The sequence below is a fragment of the Crocodylus porosus genome, unplaced genomic scaffold (genome assembly GCF_001723895.1).
Source record: "Crocodylus porosus isolate Cpor-Errol unplaced genomic scaffold, CroPor_comp1, whole genome shotgun sequence".
Classification (NCBI taxonomy): domain Eukaryota; kingdom Metazoa; phylum Chordata; order Crocodylia; family Crocodylidae; genus Crocodylus; species Crocodylus porosus.
The window spans coordinates 22,500,376-22,519,676 of NW_017728886.1; the positions used below are offsets into that span (position 1 = coordinate 22,500,376).

The 19,301-nt window shown below is 42.5% G+C and overlaps 1 long non-coding RNA gene across 5 annotated transcripts in view; it reads right to left on the reverse strand.

Moving 5' to 3' along the window:
* Positions 1–19,301, reverse strand: part of LOC109307169 — a 393,364-nt gene that overhangs the window by 118,850 nt on the left and 255,213 nt on the right. The window contains exon 8 of one of the 5 annotated variants that reach the window (XR_002100185.1): positions 12,971–13,009. The exons of 3 other annotated variants lie outside the window; for them this stretch is intronic. This is a non-coding gene — a long non-coding RNA (uncharacterized LOC109307169). Of the gene's footprint in view, positions 1–12,970; positions 13,010–14,636; positions 15,690–19,301 lie in introns of those variants that run through there. One more of the 5 variants, XR_002100184.1, reaches the window with a different exon arrangement.

Consider the following 19,301-nt stretch of genomic DNA (forward strand, 5'->3'; position numbering starts at 1 on the left):
GACAGTAGCAAAGGCTGCTATTTTTATGACCTCCCACTAAGTCAGTGCCAGAGCTACTGTCCAGGTCTCCCAATCTTTGTTACACTACTGCTATCAACCCTGTACAATAGAGACATAAGCATCTTTGAGTAGACTAAGTATACATGTTACGTAAGCTATATATTGGGCAGGCAGGTATGCAGCTATGTACATTTGCCCCTTCTGGATTCATAAGCCATGAAACAGTAGCCAGCCAGAAACTCACAACTAGCTTGTTAGAGACCACGGGAGGACACCCTTGTGTTCTAGGGTCAATAGCTGAATGGTTAGTGCACTAGTACAGGAAACAGGGGACCCTGGTTTTAGGTTCCCCTTGCCCACAGGGGTTTGACCTTGCATCTTTCTGCCTCCTCAGTACATACCACAACCACTGAATCACAATTAAATGCCCTAGCAATCAGCTATTGGAGCTGAAATATGGGAGGGTCCTCTTCTGCACATTTTTTTCTGACTTACACCCAGATGTTCACCTACACAGCCTGCTATGCATTCTCAGTCTACACGCACATGCCTATATTTCCACTGTGCAGGAGTAAGTGGCAAAAATGCCCAGACACACAGCTACAAAACTACCATTAAGGTTTACAAAGGGTGTGTCTACATGTATTTTTAATGCTATGAAAGCTTACTGCACCATAAACCTTCCCTGGGAGCATATTTACACATGCTCCCTTTTGGAAGAAGCCTGGTACAGGGCTGCTCTTACCTTGCTCTGGTCCCCTGCAGCAGCTGGGGACTGGCAGGGAGCACAGGGTCCCCATACATACAGTGCCAGGAGGGCTCTTCTTGCCCCATACACATCAGGAAGAGTCCTGATGTTCAGAGAGCTGAGAGATAGTTGACACTGCGGAGCTTTCCTGCTTTCCCCCTCCCCCCGCTCCCACTCTGCCAGACAAGTGGGGCTTCCCTGTCCAACCAGGAGCTGGCCAGGAGCTGTCCTACTTCTGGGGCAGCTCCCAGCCATCCCTGGACTGCTCAGGGAAATCACCACCCAGCTAGGGGCTGTCTGGGAGCTGGATAGAAGCAGGACAGCTCTCCCCAAGAATCAGGACAGCTCTCAGCCCCCATCTGCATGGGAAAGCAGAGAGCTATCTAGTCCTGACACTGGTCGGCTCCCAGCTCCTATGGGAACCCAAGAGCTGAGAAGTGCTGGGACAGGGGCAAAGAGCTACTCTGTCCCAGTGCTGCTTGGGTCTTGGGGGAACCAGCAGCTCAGCACTGCTAGGACCAGGGGAGTTCCCCAACCCCTTTGGCCCCCTGGTGTTGGGGCTGACTGGGAGCAAATTTTCTCCCAGTCACTGTTTACACAAGCACTAATGTGCAGTATCTACTATACAGTTACTTTACCATCTGCATTTATAGGTAATAGCTAACTGTGCAGTAGGCTAATTTACTGTGCAGTAAGTGGTGTGTATGTGTAGAGGGTGATGCTTTACTATTGCACAGTAAAGTGTAGACACACCCAAAGGGAACTATAATTCTGCCCTTAAACACCAAAATTTCCACAAGAAATAATATACATTCCCTCATCCTCACTGGTAGAGGAAATATTACTAACAAAAATATGGAAGGTATTAAGAATATATTTTAAAATGATATTTATTTGAAGTAAATCACCTAACTGCATTGAAGATTTGGATATCTAATACTACATGCAGTCCAGTTATCCTAGGTTAATGTGAATTATCCAAAATGAAAATATACAGTAACACTGTTTTCCAAGGAGGGAATTACTGAGTTGTTCAAGTGTGGTTCTGTATGCAGATGATCCCATGACCACTGGGATTCCTGCAGTTATAAATTATTTAAGGCCTCCTGGACATCTGTCTAATACAGACAGGCCCATTAAGTAAGTCACTTTAGGAAAAGTTAATTCTTCTTATTTAGACTCTGTGGGACATATTTGTAGTTCTGAGGCTAATCAGTTAGCATCCACAAAAAGAATGGGTGGCTCTGTATAGCAGTGGAGCAGTATCTTAACATTGTTCCAGACAGCTAAAAGCCCTTTTATTCAACCTGATATTAGGAACACACATCAGGGGAAAAATAGAAAAAATATGATTTGTCCAAATTGTTTATGAAAGAAACATTTGTAAAAGAAAACATTTGCATCCTTTTTTAAGACACACTTGTTCCAACCAAAAAAAAATGCAGTGATTCTTGTAAATTATTTTTTCATAACTGTGGGCTTCCAGTTCTGCTAGATATGCTGTTTGTTTTTCACTCCCCAACTATTACATACAGGGCACGTCTACACATGCACATTTACTGCACAGTAACCCAAATTAATGCCCAATACGGGCACACATCTACATGTGCATGTCCATACTGTGCAGGAAATATGGCTACTTACACTGACTTGAGTGTAAATTTGATACCTACAACAAGGTATCAACATGTGATACATTACTGTGCTATAACCCAGAGGGCCTCCCTGCTGAGTCTGCCCAACCACTGGGGGGCCAGCCTGCGCCCAGCCCCCTGGTTGGCCACCTCTCCTGGCTTCAATTTAGGACTAAATTTAGTCCCAAGTGCTGGCAGCCATGTGGCCGGAGGCTGGAGTTTCCCCTAGTGGCTACAGGGGTACATGGCAGGCTGCTCTGACCTGGGACTAAATTTAGTTTCAGGTCACATGCACGTGTAGATGCCAGCCTATTCCTGTTTACTGTGCCATAATTTACTGCACAGTAAATTTAAACTTGCATAAATACACATGTACACATACCCACAGACAGAAAATGTTGAGAAAATAAATATTGTCCAGATCAGATTCAAGATCATTACTGCTATAGTTGGTTAAACTGCCCAGCTAATGAGATAGAAAAGGTGGTTCCCCTGTTACATTTTGTTAAAATATAGAAGGCATTATGTCCATAGATCTGTAAACCACTCCTAAAGTTTCTAAAATCTACTTGAAACTCTCTTATTTCAGTCCATCTGCCATTGCTGACTTCTACTCTAATTTTCATTCTGCATATTAGCCCAGACTTTAATATATTTATTGTTAAGAAGCTAACAAATGCTTGTTATTAGAAATAAAAATAACACTTTTTTTTTCTTTACCATCAATAATCTCATGAACTCTTAATCAGATGACACAGGGAAAATTTTACAAAAGTCCCTAATGAATGTGGATGCCTGAGACCTAATTTACTTTCAGCAGGTACCCCTACGTACACAATTAATGCAACTGAATAAGCTCTGGTGCAATTTGAGCTGAAGTAAACTAATCCCAACATACCCATCTACCCACATGTTTAAACCCAGTAATTTACACTGCTGTTAGATAGTACCTATGTCTGATGGAACTATCTAACAGAACAGCAAATTAGTCTACACTGGCCCAATTACCACTCATGTGCAGACAGTAGGTGCATCCACACAAGATGCTTTAGTGCAAAGTACAGTAGATTACTGGTCAGTAGGCATGTGCATCTACATATGCACATGCTTTACTGAGCAGGAAACTTCACTAATCTCAAGCATGCAAGTAGCAAATTTACTCGCAAGTAGTTACTGGGCATGTCTACATGTGCATTTATGCCAGTTTAAAATTACTGAACAGTAAATTACTGCACAGTAAGTAGGAACAGGCCAGCATCTACCCATGCAGGCATTAAATTAATGCTGTGTGCGGACTGATTTGGGACTAAAGTTATTCCCAAGTCAGTTCACATACATAGTGTTACTGCACAAGAAAGTGAGTTACTGCACAGTAACTAATCAGGCACAAATTTGTACCTCCATAATGTTCCATGATGTATCAAATTTATGCCCAAATCAGCATAAATAACCAGATTTACTGTGCCGTACAGGCATGCATGTGTAGACTCATGCCTGTACTGCACAGTAAATTCAGTTACTGCACATTAAATGAGCATGTGTAGACATCCCCACTGTGCAGTAAAGCAGTGCAGACACCTAATCAGGAGCAAATCTGCTCCTGGTCAGCCAGCCACCAGGGAGTGAGAGATTGCTCCCTCCCCCCAGGAGCTGCCTGCTGTGCAGCAGGGATCTCCAAACTTGCCCACTCCCCCTGCTCTGAGATTATGATTGAGGAGTGGGGGCTTAGAGATCCTTATCTCCCAGCACTAGCTCTGTAGTCACAGGGTCAGTGCTGGGAGATCCTTATTTTATCAGGCTGGGATTATTTCCTATTGCCGACTCCATGACAGCAGGGCAAGTGCTAGGAGATAAGGATCTTCTAGCCTGAGCCCCGCAGCCACAGAGCTGGCACTGGGAGCTCCCTGTTGGTGGGGGCTGAGGGACATTGTCTACACCCTAGCACCAGAAAGTCCCCTGGGGACAGGGAGCAATGTCCCAATCCCAGCCAGGAGACAGCTAGACATTGGCTGGTCTCTGGCATGCTTGAAAGCAGCCACTAGAAATAATGGATGACTTGAGTATTTTAAGGGTTGGAGTCTGCAAGTGGTAGCTGGTGGGTGGAGCCTGGAATATCCCAGCTGGGACATGCTGCCACCACATATCCTCTTAATCTCCTTCTTTTCAAATTTAACATACCTGGTTCCTTCAACATTTCCTCATATGGTTTATTGTCCTTTATTGTCTTTGTTACTCAGCTCTAGACCCTCTTGTTTCCCTGCATCTTTCTTAAAATGCAGTGCCTAAAGCTAGACACAGGGTTTGGATGAGATGACCCCCAGAGGTCCTTTCCAGCCCTTTTTCCTATATTCTATATGCTGGTTGAAGATTTACTTAATAATGAGCAGAGTGGTACTGTCACCTCATGCATCTTGTCATTTCTAAATTATTTTTTGACACAGTAGAATTTTAAAGCTTGAGAATTAAAATAAAATATGTTAATTCACTGGAAATGTTATTAAATGTTTTCACTGACAATGTTGCAATTTGGGATTTCCTCCAATTTAGATGAAACTAGACTTGGAATCTTTAAATCTTTCATGAAACCATGTGAACATAAATCTTTCCCACTGCTCTAGTTATATTTTGTTTTCCTTCCCTGAATTTTTCTGTTTTGTTTTGTTTTTTAGAAAACCCACCACTAGTACTGTGTAAAAAAATCAAATACAAATATTACTGTTGCATTTTAAAATTCAGAATCTAAAGTTTGAGGCTTTCTTGGATGATACCAGGAATTGTAAGAGGGGAAAACTTTTCAGTAGGCAAGGAGTGTTTCAAATTATTCTTTTTTGTCAAGTTAACTGAATATACATATTTTCCATGGATGTCATTTTTTTATGTTTCATAATAAGGAGCATTACCAGAAAAATATAGAATTATGAAATATTTCTGATTTTATTAAATCTAAGGAAATTAAATGGATTTTCTTTTTGGAATGTGTTTGAAACTATACATCTTTCTCCAAGATACTTGGACAACTGGCAATTTCTTTCTTCATGGCTTTCAAGCTCGTAGTAACTGTGTTATAACATGGACTTAAAAATGTAGGGCCTCTGGTGGGTTAACAGTGGGCACATGAATGGTGTGCAATTTAAATTATAGTACAATCACATAACCAAGCCCCTAGACATGTGATGATTTTAGCAGAAACATATGCTGGAAATAAACCACTTTTACACACATACTTCACAGCACTAGGCCCAGTGCTGCAACACGTGCAGGTGTATAAGTGGCAAAATGCATGTCAGCACTGAGAAAATGGCGGTAGTGTACTTTTGAACTAAAATACCCCAGAGGTGTTTCAGTTCAAAAGCACACGGCGACCATTTCTGTGCACTAATGCACATTTCACCACTTATACAACTGCATGCGGCACAGTGCATTTTGCATCAGGTCATGTGCAGAGCGGACTTGATTAATCAAGTCTGCTCTGAAGCAGTGAATCTCCAGTGCATCACTGGAAAAAAGTATGTTTATAAATGGTGGTTCTGACCCCATCTACTGAAAGGGTGTAATCATAGATAACATTTAATGGTGGGCTAGGTGGTACAAATCTGCATGGGCTAGGTGGTACAAATTTGCTCACCTAGTAAAGCCAGCCCATTATGCTACTTGGTTCTGCCCATTCCCCAACCCCATATTTTGGCAGCTCATGCTTCCAAGCTATACATGGTGGAAAATGTCCCTGTAGTCCTGAAATCCCACAGAGACCATTTCAATACCTCACTCCCAGGTACTAGCATTCAATGCTCAAATACTTTTCCTGACAGATGTTACACAATGTAAAAGCCATACTAGGCTACCTGTGATGTTCAATAATAAACTGTCACATATTTTTAGACAGACAGACAGACAGGCGTCAACCATATATGAACTATGTGCTCATCTATAAAAAATAGGCAATAAAGCAAGAAAGAAAAAGAAGTGTGGGGGAAAGGAGGAGGTAAGGGTGAGGGAAAGATGAAGAAAAGAGAAGTGTCCAAGGGGTAATATTTTAATAACCAAAATAACCTGAGAATTCTTTCCAAGTTACACTAAACTGTTCGATCCTGTTAAGCCCACTAAACATGACTCTCTCCAAAGACACCAGCTGTGTCATCTCATCATGCCAGATTTCAATCTTTGGAGATGTCCTACTTTTCCGATGAGGTAATAAAATCCTTTATGTCACTAATAAGACCTGCTGTGAGAGGAAGGACATTTGAATTTCTTAAGGCTATACCCAATAAAGAAGGATATACCCAATGTTTGCCAAAGGTGTGAGTGTCACGTTCAAAACGGTGTTAATTTTTGTTATAATTTCTTTCCATATACAATTGATAAAAAGGCATGACCATGTAAGCTGAAATACATCACATCTCCAACATGTATCTACTGGCAGTACATTTTTTTTTTTTTAATTTAGAGGGAGCCTGGTGAAGCCAAAAAATAATCTTTTGTTGCATAAGACAAAGTCTAAGATCAACTGGCAATTTTCAAAGATTGCACACTGCTGATTTCCACTGGGATTCTTTCATCTAGGTACCTAGGTTTTCATTCCCCTTCATTCATAAATAATTTGTATCAAGTCTGTTATGTGACATTATATATTCTGAATGACAGCACAGGATGGGGAAGAAAAACAGATTTCAAGACAAAAAACAATATATTGGGAGCATTCTCTATACCTAAAGCCTCAGGTCCAAACTGATTTCCTAATACTCGATGCAACCACATATATTGCCATTCAACTGTTTTCAGAAGATCAAATTCATCATGTAACTCAGAAAAGGATTTAATATGATTTCCTCCTAGAAGCTATTCTACATGCACAATGCCCATATCCATCTGCTTTCTCCACATTGATTTGTAGGACCCATACTTCAAAAAGGGTTTTCCCTAAACAAATACCTTCCAGTGTAATGAAGCATAAAACGTTGATAAGTTCACCGATTTTTTTCCAAGGCAAACTTGGAATGCCAATTTCCTGCCAATATTGTCAGGCTGCAAAAATTGTAGGGATTAGAGAGATGGTGTTAAGTAGAACTTATCATGGCTCATAATGGAAGGAGAAACATATGTGTCTGTTCAGTTTCCACTCATACAGGTCACGTCTACATGAGATGCTGATTGTGCGGTTGTTACTGTGCAGTCATTGCATACCAAGTACTAAATAACTAGCGTTACTGCACAATAGCAGCTCTGCATGGCTTTGTAGTGATCTGACTGTGCAGTAGCTTGTTAGTACTATTCAGTAGCTCATAACTACTGCACATTAACATCACATCACAGTTCCTTCCACATTGCAAGGGACCCCGTTGGTCCTGAAGAAGTGGTAGAGCGCCAACCTCCACTTCCATATGGTGACTTTGAGGAGTTAACTGCAGTTTTCATCAGTATACCGCACCCCAAAATTCTTAATCCCAATCCCAGCTCTGCTAGGCAGAAAACTGCAAAAGAACTCAAAGGAAAGGTCAGACCTATCTTGGAATGGGCCTGAACTACTACTAGTGCCCAACTACACCACTTGGTTGGGACAAAAACTACAAAAGGGACAAAAGGAGGCCCAGGCCTATCTCACTGGGCTTGAACTGGGCAACAAACACAGGGCAGGCCTATGCTGCACTGAGGCCTGGATCAACAACAAGAAGTGCCAGGTCTCATCCTGGTTCAAATGATGCCAGGGTCCACCATGGCCCAAATCTTCCTGCCAAACATATGTTGGGGTTCAACCACAAGGCTAGTCTGAAATGCAATAGCTGTGAAACAGCAAAAAGAGCTCAGGCCAATGGCTGGACATACAGTCTCACCTATACCACTATGCTGAGATTCTACAGTTACAAAACAGGAGGGACCAGCCCCATGTGGCCAGTAACTGCCAGGACCCCATTCCTAGTCAGTCTGCTCCAGGGATTAACATCCCCATGGCATTATCCCACTCAAGGCCCGTGTAGCCAAAACTGCCAGCAAAGCTGCCAGGACTCCATTTCTAATCAGGTTGCTCCAGGGATTAACACCGCATAGTATTATCCTACTCAAGAAAAACGGGGAAGGAGGGAGGGAATAGGGGTCTCAAACTCTGAGACAGACTTTCTCCCCTTGTTTCTGAGGCTTTCCCTTCACACAGCTCTTACTTGCCTCTCCAATAAAGGGGGAGCGAGACCCCCAAACACACTTGGGAAGCAGTTTTTTCTGGTTTCCAATTCAGCTGTGCAGCATTTAGCAGCACGAGGAGAAAGAGAGAAAAAAACTTTAGTTTAGTTGTTCTTATATACCTGGTATAGCATCACCCAAGCCTTGTCCCAAACCTTGGGGAGTGTCACGCTCCAGCCTCTCTTACTCAGTCTGCCTGGACAATCTTCTGCTTCCTCTGGCCAATGAAGCCAGAAGATTTTACATATTTTGGCCAGATACAGACCCCAGCTTTCCATGTGCAGAGCATATGGCCAGAACAACTGGGGCCATCTTGTCCACATAAAAACACACACAACCCCCCTGCCAACAATACACAACAGCCAAAAGTACACGCTTTACCAAGTGTGTGTGGGTGTTACACTACCAACCCCATGTTCCTAAGTAAATATCTTCAGCCAACTAAGAGCTAATTGCTAATATAATTAATTACAGTAGAAGCAAGAAACATAATGAAGAGAAGACCTTTCCTACTTACAAGATTTCCATATAGTTATGGGAAGGTTTTCAGAAAATTCAGCAATTCACTTCAGATAAATAGCTCAAAGTTTAGAACCTTATCCAGGCTAAAGGCAGAATACTATTTCACTGCTAAAATACATATTTTGAATCATGTCAGCCACCCAATGACATTCTATTGTAACTCGCATAAACAGCCTGAATCATGTTTAAGTACCTAAGTAGCTACATTTAGCCCTACATTTAGCAACTACATTTGTACCTACTGCACTCTCTCATACAGTTCCAGAGGTATCTAACTCCACTTATACACAGTTGCTACTCAGTTTTACTGTGGACACAGAGAAATGCTATGCAACCCTCCTCCCAAACATTCAGACAACCATAACACCACAACTAGTGGCTGTCTGAAATAAGATCATCATAATAGCAGTGCCACCCACCTTTTGCCCATTACCTAGGGCAGTGCTTTTCAACCTCTTTTCATAAAAAAAAATTTAATAGAGGTGTGGATCCCTTTGAGTGATATGTGTGAGTATTCACATGGTTGACCATTTTCATCTTTCAGGAACTGGTTAGACCAGCAGTGGGCAATTATTTCAGGTGGAGGGCCACTTACTAAGTTTTAGCAAGGTGCTCTGCCCCCTGGTTGCCCTCTTGTGACCAGAAGTTGGGCCCCTTCATCTCTAACCTTTGCCACCATAAGTCCCTCCCCCTGCCCTTGGAAATACTTCTTTCAGCAAGGGGTTCTGCATCTCAGAATCAGAAAAACACTACATTATATTCTAAAAATCAAATATCTACAGCATTCATTAATTTGATTTCAAAAATGTTTTTATGCTGATTTACATGTGTTTATGTAGTGTACATAGAGGTGATTGTACAATAGTTTAAAATTAACTTTTACGCTTGTATTTGGGGGGGTGAGGGCTTGAGGATAGGTTTGTGGGGAGTTGTTAGTGTGTGGGTATGTGGGGTGTGGGGGAGGGTGTGAGTGTGTGGTGAGGGAGCACACACAGTCTCACACAGTTTCTCTCTCACATACACACACACACAGAGTCTCACACACATACAGTCTCTCAAACAGAGTTTCTCTCTCTCTCTCTCTCTCTCTCACACACACACACATGCACACACAGTCTCTCCTTCATTGCTCTTTGTCCCTCTCTCTTCCCCTCCCTCATTGAACAGACAGATACACATACACACACCCTCCCTCCCGCTCCTGGCCCCAGGGTACTGGTGCGGGCCCCATGCTCCTGCAGTTGGCAGTGCAGCTATGTGGTGCTAGAGCAGCCCAAAAGCTGCAACAGACAGAGACTTCTGGTTGGGGGGCCGGGGGTGGGAGGGGGCTGGAGGTGGGCCTGAGCTGGGGCTGGTGGTGTTGCTGGCTCCTGCTGGCTCCTCCTGGGTCCTACTGCCCCTGGCTCTTGTCATCTTTGACAGACAGCCAGGAGCAGATAAATACACATTTTCTAAATTTTTTTAGGGGTCCTGTGGGTTGAATACAATGGCCTGGTGGGCTGGATCTGGCCCACAGGCTATATTTTGCCCATCCCTGGTTTAGACAGTCTGCAGCCCACACCTATTGGAATCTGCATGTGACAGGCAGGACGTGAGAGACCTGGGTTTATGGCTCCCCTCCCCTGAAGCAATTTAAATCTGACCTCTCACATCACAAGGCAGCATTCTGATCACTACACCACAGGCTGGGCAAAGCTAAAAGCACTTTTCCTTTGAGGCCAAGCCAAAGGGCAGCCAAGAGAGAAAGCACCATAAGAACAGAAGAACAAGCAAGAGAGAATGTGACTGGCTCAACAGGTGGATGCTACATTGGCAGAGAAGAAGGCAGCTAAACCTGAAGGCCTGAGCCTCATCAATCCAAGTGTAAGGGGACCCAGTCCTTCAGTTCTCAGGGTATCATGGCAGCATCTGTCTGCTTGAGCCAGAGTCAAACTGTGTCTTGCTTGCTTGCTTGCTTGTTTTCCGACTGCCCACATGTGGCATCAACAGACCTACCACAATGGAGTGAAGACATGCACAAACAGAAAAATCTAAAATGCATTGATTACAGAATTTTCCAGTTCCTAAAAAATGTGAATTCATCCACCAGAAATGTTTCACAAGCAAGTTTCCAAGACAAAACTCCCTGGTTTCCTGGTGGGCTGTTAGAGACTTCTGGACTTCCTGTCCATAATGCCAGAGGAGCCCTCCATGGGTAATACCCAAGGCTGGGGATAACGGGTATTCCAGACTCCTCAACTGGCTGACTCTCTCTGCTGCCCAATTACTACCATTGCTTGTAGCAGCACTAAAATTGACAATCATGTCAACCCCATCAGGCTCCAGGACCCCATTTCAGTTGAGAAACTTTACGTATATGTATTTGAGAGAGGGTTTTTTTAAGCTATGGATCATGGGAATTATTTTTTTTTAATCTGTTTTGTTCCAGATTGGAAATCCTGACTTTAGCCATCTTTAGATAGATGATATTTCACAATGTAGTCTGTTGTAATTCTCTGAAGAAGATTGACTCTTCCTGTTTCTCCCCATTTGCTATTCAGCCAAGAATGAACAGAAAAGCTAATAGTGCATGTAGGTGACCAGTGAATTGAAAAACTGTTAAACAGATCAAGAAGACTTGTTAAAACAACACAGTTTCCATCCATCAAACCAAAACCTATGCAACAGAGACCTGTTAAATGAATACCTGAGAAAGCAGGTCTCTAGTGCATCAGGCATAATGGATAAAAGAACTCCATTAAATGATTATATTATCAGTGTTCCAAACCAAAATATATTTTGTATAACCAGAGAAGCCACTTAAATGAATATCACTTACACTGAAATCTGTTAAAATACTTTGGTGCAATTTGATTATATATTTAACAGATTTAAACTTCAGAAATAATAACCTTTTAGGGATTTACCATTGCTTCAAAATTGGGATGCTAGACTACTGATTATTAAGACTATTGGTGTCTTGTCTGGAGCAGGAGAAAAACAGTGTAATTCAATTATATGTTGCATTCATTTAATGGTAGTGCCTTTCTTCTAAGACTACTCCTGAATTCACTTTATTCCCCGGGGACAGCCAGTAATAGTGTCATTAAAAAGACCATTGAAGCTCAGGGGTTGTTGAAAGAGGAACTGAAATTCACTTCATAAAGTTCATTTCTCTACCTTATTTGAATAAATTTGCTTAAGGCTCCATGTGATTTTTTTCCTTATTCCTCCTGAGTAGTGCCGTACTCCATAAATAGCTTCAATAGTAGAATTATGAAATATTTCTTTTTCCCTTAACATCTTTCTTTGAAAAATATGTATGGGTTTGGAATCAGTATTTATTTCTTAAAATGGGCATGCATACAGTATGTAAAATATATATGTCATTGACCAATGCACATTTTAAAAACCCAGCCACAAAATATACCCTGTCAGGCAGCAGAGCTATCTCAAACCTGTCAGAGGACCAAATTCTAAACCTCTCTGGAGTGTTAGGCCTCTTACATGTACTAGTCATCCAAATGCAAGGACTTATCAAATCAGCTGAACTCAACTGTCAAAAAGAACTTGAGAGAGAAGTCTAAATCACGTATGGCATCAATGATCAATGTCAGTACTTCAAATTGCACTTGAAAGAACCAAATATCTAGATTGTAGCCATATTGGTCTAGAGGAAAAGGCAATCAGGACTCGTAGTACAGATGATATCTTTTATTAGACTTACACTATTTTTGCAAAAAAAAAATTCTTTAATTGCAAACTTTCGGGCACAAACACCTTTCATGAGGCATTGAAGAAAAGATTGGAAAAGTTCTCCTGGGTAGAAATGAAAGTTCATATTCCATAAGATTTCAGAGAGGAGTCAATAGATGGAAAGCTCCTCCGGGCAGTCAGTTCATAGCTGGTATGGAGTCTCTCACCCCTTGTGAGGATATGTGATGATGCAAATTACCTTGAAACAAAGGCAGGAGCAGTGTCTCAGGTTTCAGGTGGTCACAGCTGCTCCCTGCTTGGGAAAATATGAAGATTTCATTTTAAAAAATCGGCTAAAATTCAATATCTTCCATGTGTTAGGTATCCGGGTTGTAGCCATATTGGTCTAGAGGAAAAGTCAATCAGGACTCATAGTAGAGATGATATCTTTTATTATACCAGCAAGATTTTTTTCCCCAAAAATATGAAATGTTAACGTTCATTTCTACCCAAGAGAACTTTTCTCCAATGCCTGATGAAGGGTGCTTGTGCCCAAAAGCTTGCAATTAATGAAATTTTGTTTGCAAAAATCTTGGTGGTCTAATAAAAGAGATCATCTCTACTGTGAGTCCTCATTGCCTTTATATAGAACCAGTGCACTCATCTGAGAATGGGCACCACTTGTTGCACCCCCACAGAGCCCCACTCAGTCATCTGCTCTAGCAATAGAATTCGAAATATACTGCATAAATCAAGTCACAAGTACGTAGAAGCAACATTATCAGAGTGATGGCAACTGCCTTTTTTAATAAAAAAGAACAATACTTTCATCTTATTTCAGCAAAGCATTGGTATATTAAAGAGTAGAAATGGCTAGAAAATGAAAACATCATGATACCAAAAAACCCAAACAAACCACACTTTAAAGAAAATCATCCTAAATCACAACAAGAAACCAAAATCACAATATTTCTCAGAGCAAAGATTTTCCAGAAACGTTCTATTTCAGGGAACTTTTCTATTTCCTGATTGTTCACCTGTAATTTATAATTGATTTCATTTTCTCTCCTGAAGCCAGAAAGTAAACATGAGAGAAATCTTCTACCCGTGCTACTAGAGGTCCAGAAAGCAATGTTCTGCCATAAAGAGTCTTACACACACAAGCAGAAAGCAAAATGGACAAGATCCTTCTAAGTAGCCAGGCAGGGAACCATCATTTTGTTTTTCCTGTGAAATACTTTGACTTTGCAAAATTGGTATTTTCTGTGGAAAAAAATCATTCAAACAGCCCAATTAAAGATAACCAGGGATCCCAGTTTTCTATTTCCTGCGGAAAAACTCAGAAAAACCCAGATTTTCTCCTTTAAAGAAGAAAAAACCCAGATTTTCCCCTTTGAAGCAGGAAACCATGGGTTTCCCCTTGCAGGCTGGCAGAGTTCCAGTCTGCAACGAGCTGCCTGGGGAGTAGGAGGAGGGCGATCAGATGCAGGGGACACCATGTGCCTGTACTTGTGGACACACACAGCAGGCAATACAAACAGTCAGGGTGGTGGAGGCAGCTCCAGCAGCTGAAAACAGGTATATCTATGGGATTGGGGCGGGGGGAGGGCTTGGGCACAGTCTGGCCATGATCTGGGCATGCCCATTGATGATGCACTGGGGAGGCGTGTGGGAACATGTGCTTGTAGCAAAGCTCACCCAAAGCTGCTGGGGAGTGGAGCAGTTCCCAGAAGCCAGCGGAGCCTGCGCAGTGCCCGGCTGTGCCCCAGCCCCTGTCCCCACCCCGCCTCGCCTCAGGGAGGAGCTGCTGCCTGCCCCATGCTGCCCTCTCTCCCCACAGGGATGCCAGCGTGGTGAGGAGTGGAGTACAGCTAAATGGTAACTTACCACCAGCCCCAGTGCCTCCACAACGCTCTGGGTTTCTAGGAAGCCGTAGCCCAGCTCCTCTCTCGGCGGGTACATGGCATTAAAAAGTTAATGCATGGCAAGATTTTTTTTTGTGCATGGTCACGCACATGTGCAGCTTTGAGGGGAGCTTGGCTGTCACCCAGTGCCACTGCAACACCATTTATCTCCCTTTGTCTCTATAACGGTATTTACAGAGTCTGTAAGCCCCCCTTTAGGGTTCACTAGTCTTGCTAGCATAGATCTAGCAATATACAACTGATGGAAGGTGAAAACCTCCCCTCCTATATGAATGTGCTAATGACCCAGTATTATCCTGCTTTATTTGACTAGCTTTGAAAAGGGTCCAGATTATATGTCCCAGACCAAAACTTCCCTACAACCTTTAGAGCCTAATGTGTGGCGTTGCATGGGGAACAGAAATTCCATTTCCCAGAGGATTTCAAAATGTACTTCCTGCCAGATCAGGAATAAAGCTCTAAAACTTCCAAATCCTCCCTAAAAAAAGTGCTGGAAAAAATCATTTCAGATAAATTGAATTTTTTTTAAAGAAGATAATGTAGATGTCTTTAGAGTCTGTAATTTAGATTTTTACTTCTTCATTTTCACATATAATACAAACTATAAAAATCTTCTAAACAAGTCATTGTGAAAGAAAATATCAAACATTTTATGGTGACAGTGTCCCAATGTCCCATTTCCATGTTGTCAGACCTCTTTTCCCCTAAAGTTTTAGCAAAAGAGATGTGATTTCATGAATGTAACTACATTCTCCTGCAGAAAAATGGCTCTGCTGATTTTTTTCCTAGTCATTTCTTTCAAAAAGCAAAACTCATCAACCATCAAAGACCGTGTGTTTGTCCCTCTGAGACAGATCTTCCACTACAAAGACATTTTCCAGCTTTTCCTGGGAAGTAGGTAAAAAACTCATCACAGTAAGAGTAGTTGGACTTGGTTTCCAAGATGAAAAAATCCAGATTCATCAAGTTATCCAGCACCTGGAAGGGTGCCACTGATCAGGCTTCAGAGACATTCTAGGACAGAAGGGGGAAAAAAAGCTTAAAAAGTAGGTATTGATTAAAATCATTAAAAGCGCCATTAATGGAAAATATTTTACCTGCTCCATACTGTTAATTTAAAGCTGTTTACCTGTTCATGGGGTACTAGATATGCTATTGTATACAATAGCTACTGGAACAGACTAACTAGCTGATGAAGTTGCCCTGAATCCCCCGGTTAGAACAAGATCAGTATCCTAAGAGTTCTTAGGCAATAGCTTTTTGAGGCCTTTTTCAATCTAAGCCAGTCAGAGGTGTACTGAGACTATCTAGCTGGAAGTTGCATTTTCTGCATCTTTGCCAATGTGTGAATTTGTCAGCATATCTTAGCATACTGTTATTTGTTTTTCAGAAACTGTACATCATCCCCTGGAGGTATTGCAGCTGGCAATGACAACCCTTTTAATCCTACCAGTTGGCTCCAGTCTGTCATAAGCATCCTTACGCAAGCTGAGCTTGCATTAGATTATGGCAGTCTGCTTTTGCTCCAAGCCCTGATCCTTCCCATTCTCCGTGTCTTGCAGACATATCATAAGTTTTGGGACTATGCAACATGGACTCCATTCTTATAATACAAGTTCTCAACCTTGAGAGAGAGCCAGCAAACATAACCATCTGACTCCTCAGGAATAGATTTCATAGACATTAGGGCTGGAAGGGACCTCACAAGATCAACGAGTCCAGCCCACTGCCCAAAGGGCTGGAAGTCAGCTGGGGTCAGATGACTCCAGCAAGATAATCATCCAAATGCTTCCTGAACATGTCCAAAGTAGGTGTGCTTGCACCACTTCTAGGGGAAGTCTATTCCAGACTCTGGAGACTCAGATGGTAAAGAAGTTTTTTCTTATGTCCAGTCCAAAACAGTCTTCCAGCAGTTTGTGACCATTTGACCTTGTCTTCTCCTGGGGTGTTTTGGTGAACAGACATTCTCCCAGATCCTGATGCACACCCCTCATTTACTTACAAGCTGCCACCAAGTCCCCCTGATCCTATACTTCTCCAGGCTGAAAAGTCCCATGCCTCTCAGACTCTCCTCATAAAGCCTGCTCTCTAGACCTCTGATCTCCTCTGGACTCTCTCAAGTTTCTCCATGTCCTTTCTAAAGTGTGGAACCCAGAACTGGATGCAGTACTCCAGCTGTGGCCTCACCAAGGCTGAGTAAAGTGGGAGGATGACATCTTGGGTCTTGCTTGAGATGCATCGGTAGATGCAAGCCAAGATTTTATTTGCTTTGCCGGCTGCGGTATCGCATTGGTGGCTCATGTTCACCTTGTGGTCAGTCATGACCCCCAAGTCTCTTCCAGTCATGGTGCTAGTGAGTGTAACACTGCCAAGCCTATAGGTATGGTGTGGGTTCTTTCTCTCGAGATAGAGTACCTTGCATTTCTCTATGTTGAATGTCATCAGGTTTTGATCCATCCACCTTGAGAGCCTGTCCAAGTCAGTCTGAATCCCCAGCCTATCCTCTAGAGTGACCACACTTCCTCATAATTTGATTTCATCTGCAAACGTAGCCAGTCCACTTCTGGCATCCACATCCAGATCATTTATGAGTATATTAAAGAGTAGTGGTCTGAGAACTGAACCCTGGGGAACGCCTCTGGTCACCATGTATTGTGTTGACTCGGTTCCATCTACAATCACTCTCTGGGTCCGACCACAGAGCCAGTTCCCCTGCCATCAGACCGTAAGGTGGTTGAGGCCAAATAATAGAGGAATAATAGAGACTGCATAAATCACAGGTAAAAACACAGGTAAAAGCATTCTGCATACCATAAAACATTTCTACTTTAGCACAATTTTAAATAGATAAGGGTAACAATATTCTTCATGAGAATAAACAGAGACATTGTGTTATAAGAGCACAAGGTAACTCCTGTTTTCCTAAGTCTCATATAGTGCAGAAGTAGAAGAACCGTGAATGATAACTGAAGAATACGTGAGATGTCAGTGCTATTCTGGGCTGTCTGTATAGTTTTCTTCATAGCCACAGAAGCTCATGTTGTCATCATTCTGTTTCATCAGCATATATAAAATTCCCCTTATGTATTCCAGAGGCATTCACAATAGAAGATTCCCATCTGTACCTTTTTACATTCAACTGAGATAGTCTGCTGTAATCTCAACATCTTTTTTCCCTAGGGCTACTAAAAATTCTCAGTACCACTTTGCTCATCCATCTTACCATTTTAACATTAAAGTGCTATTGGGGAGTGGAAGTCTTGAGGACCGGCAATAGGATACACACACACTTTCTTCTCTAAGTCACCACCACAGTTCCACTTGGGGTGATTGAAAGAGTTGTCCAGTGGCTAGTTGGTGACCCAGCTAAATTAAAGTGGTACCTTTACTCAAATGGTCCAGTGTGCTGCTGTGACTCTAATGGCACCTCACGGCACCATAACACCTTGAGAGCAGCTTTAACATGTACATCATGAACAGTGCATACAAGACTGCTTCATTTTCTCAGCCCACAAACTAGTCAGCCCTTCAGACCACATTAAGTTACATTAATGTGGTAACAGGAAAACATGGTACTATAGCTGATCTGGTTACCATTACCTGCTTTGTGAACAAACAGAGGAATCTGGTCTACAGAGCTGCCTGTCTAGCACTTTCAGCAATCACTAAATTCACTTTAAAGTATAAAAGAACTGAAATGTCAGCTACTGGATGTTTAATACATGAGGATGATTCCACAAGCATTAATTGACATTGTCAAACTATAAAGTAATATAGAATAGTCCCTGAAGTCATATTCCAATATACAAGAAAACATCTAAGTTTTACACTCTGCAGTTCAAGATTAAGTAGCAGTTCATTCCAGGGCCTTTCTTAGCAGGAGTGGTGAAAGACAAATCAACCTAGTAGATGCCAGAATACGACTCTGGCAAAATTTAGGTGCCAAAGTCACAAAAAACAGCACCAGCACCACTGGTATTGGGAAGTAAACCTATAATACTAGGCTTTATACTGAACTCAACAGAGATGGCAATTAGGCATCTTGGTTAAGGTAGATGCCTCCCATCTGTATCCCAAGAATGATTGCAGCTAAGTAGAGATGTTCAAAAAGCCTGAGGAAGAATCAATCTAACTTATGTGGGATTCTGTAAGTGGCATAGGCTAGATCGATAGAGAACAGAACACATGTTCACCCCTTGGTGGTGAGATTATGCAGGCTGCCTGCATTAGCCAAGGCCAACAGGTTGATGGCACTCCTGCATGCCTCAGAGCAGGTCCCCTGGGCTCCCTGGGCTGCTAGAGACTGCCAAACGCAGCTGAGCACCCCCACCACCACTGACTAGCTGCTGGTCATGGGTGAGCACACCCCTACCCCCTGCCACATCACCATGGGCCCTCCCCCACGCCCAGCCCTAGGCTTCCAGAAGAGCCCCAGAGCAAGCATCCTCCATCATAAGTTGTACATGCCTCCATATCCTGGCCTCCCCAAACCCTGCCATGCCATCCCAGTGCCTTTGACTAAGTAAGGAAACCCAGGAGCTGTGGCATGTCCTACTTGTTGCTTTGCGTGACTGTTGCTGAAAACTGTGGGACACCATGTGCACCCACCTGGACATTACCCAACAG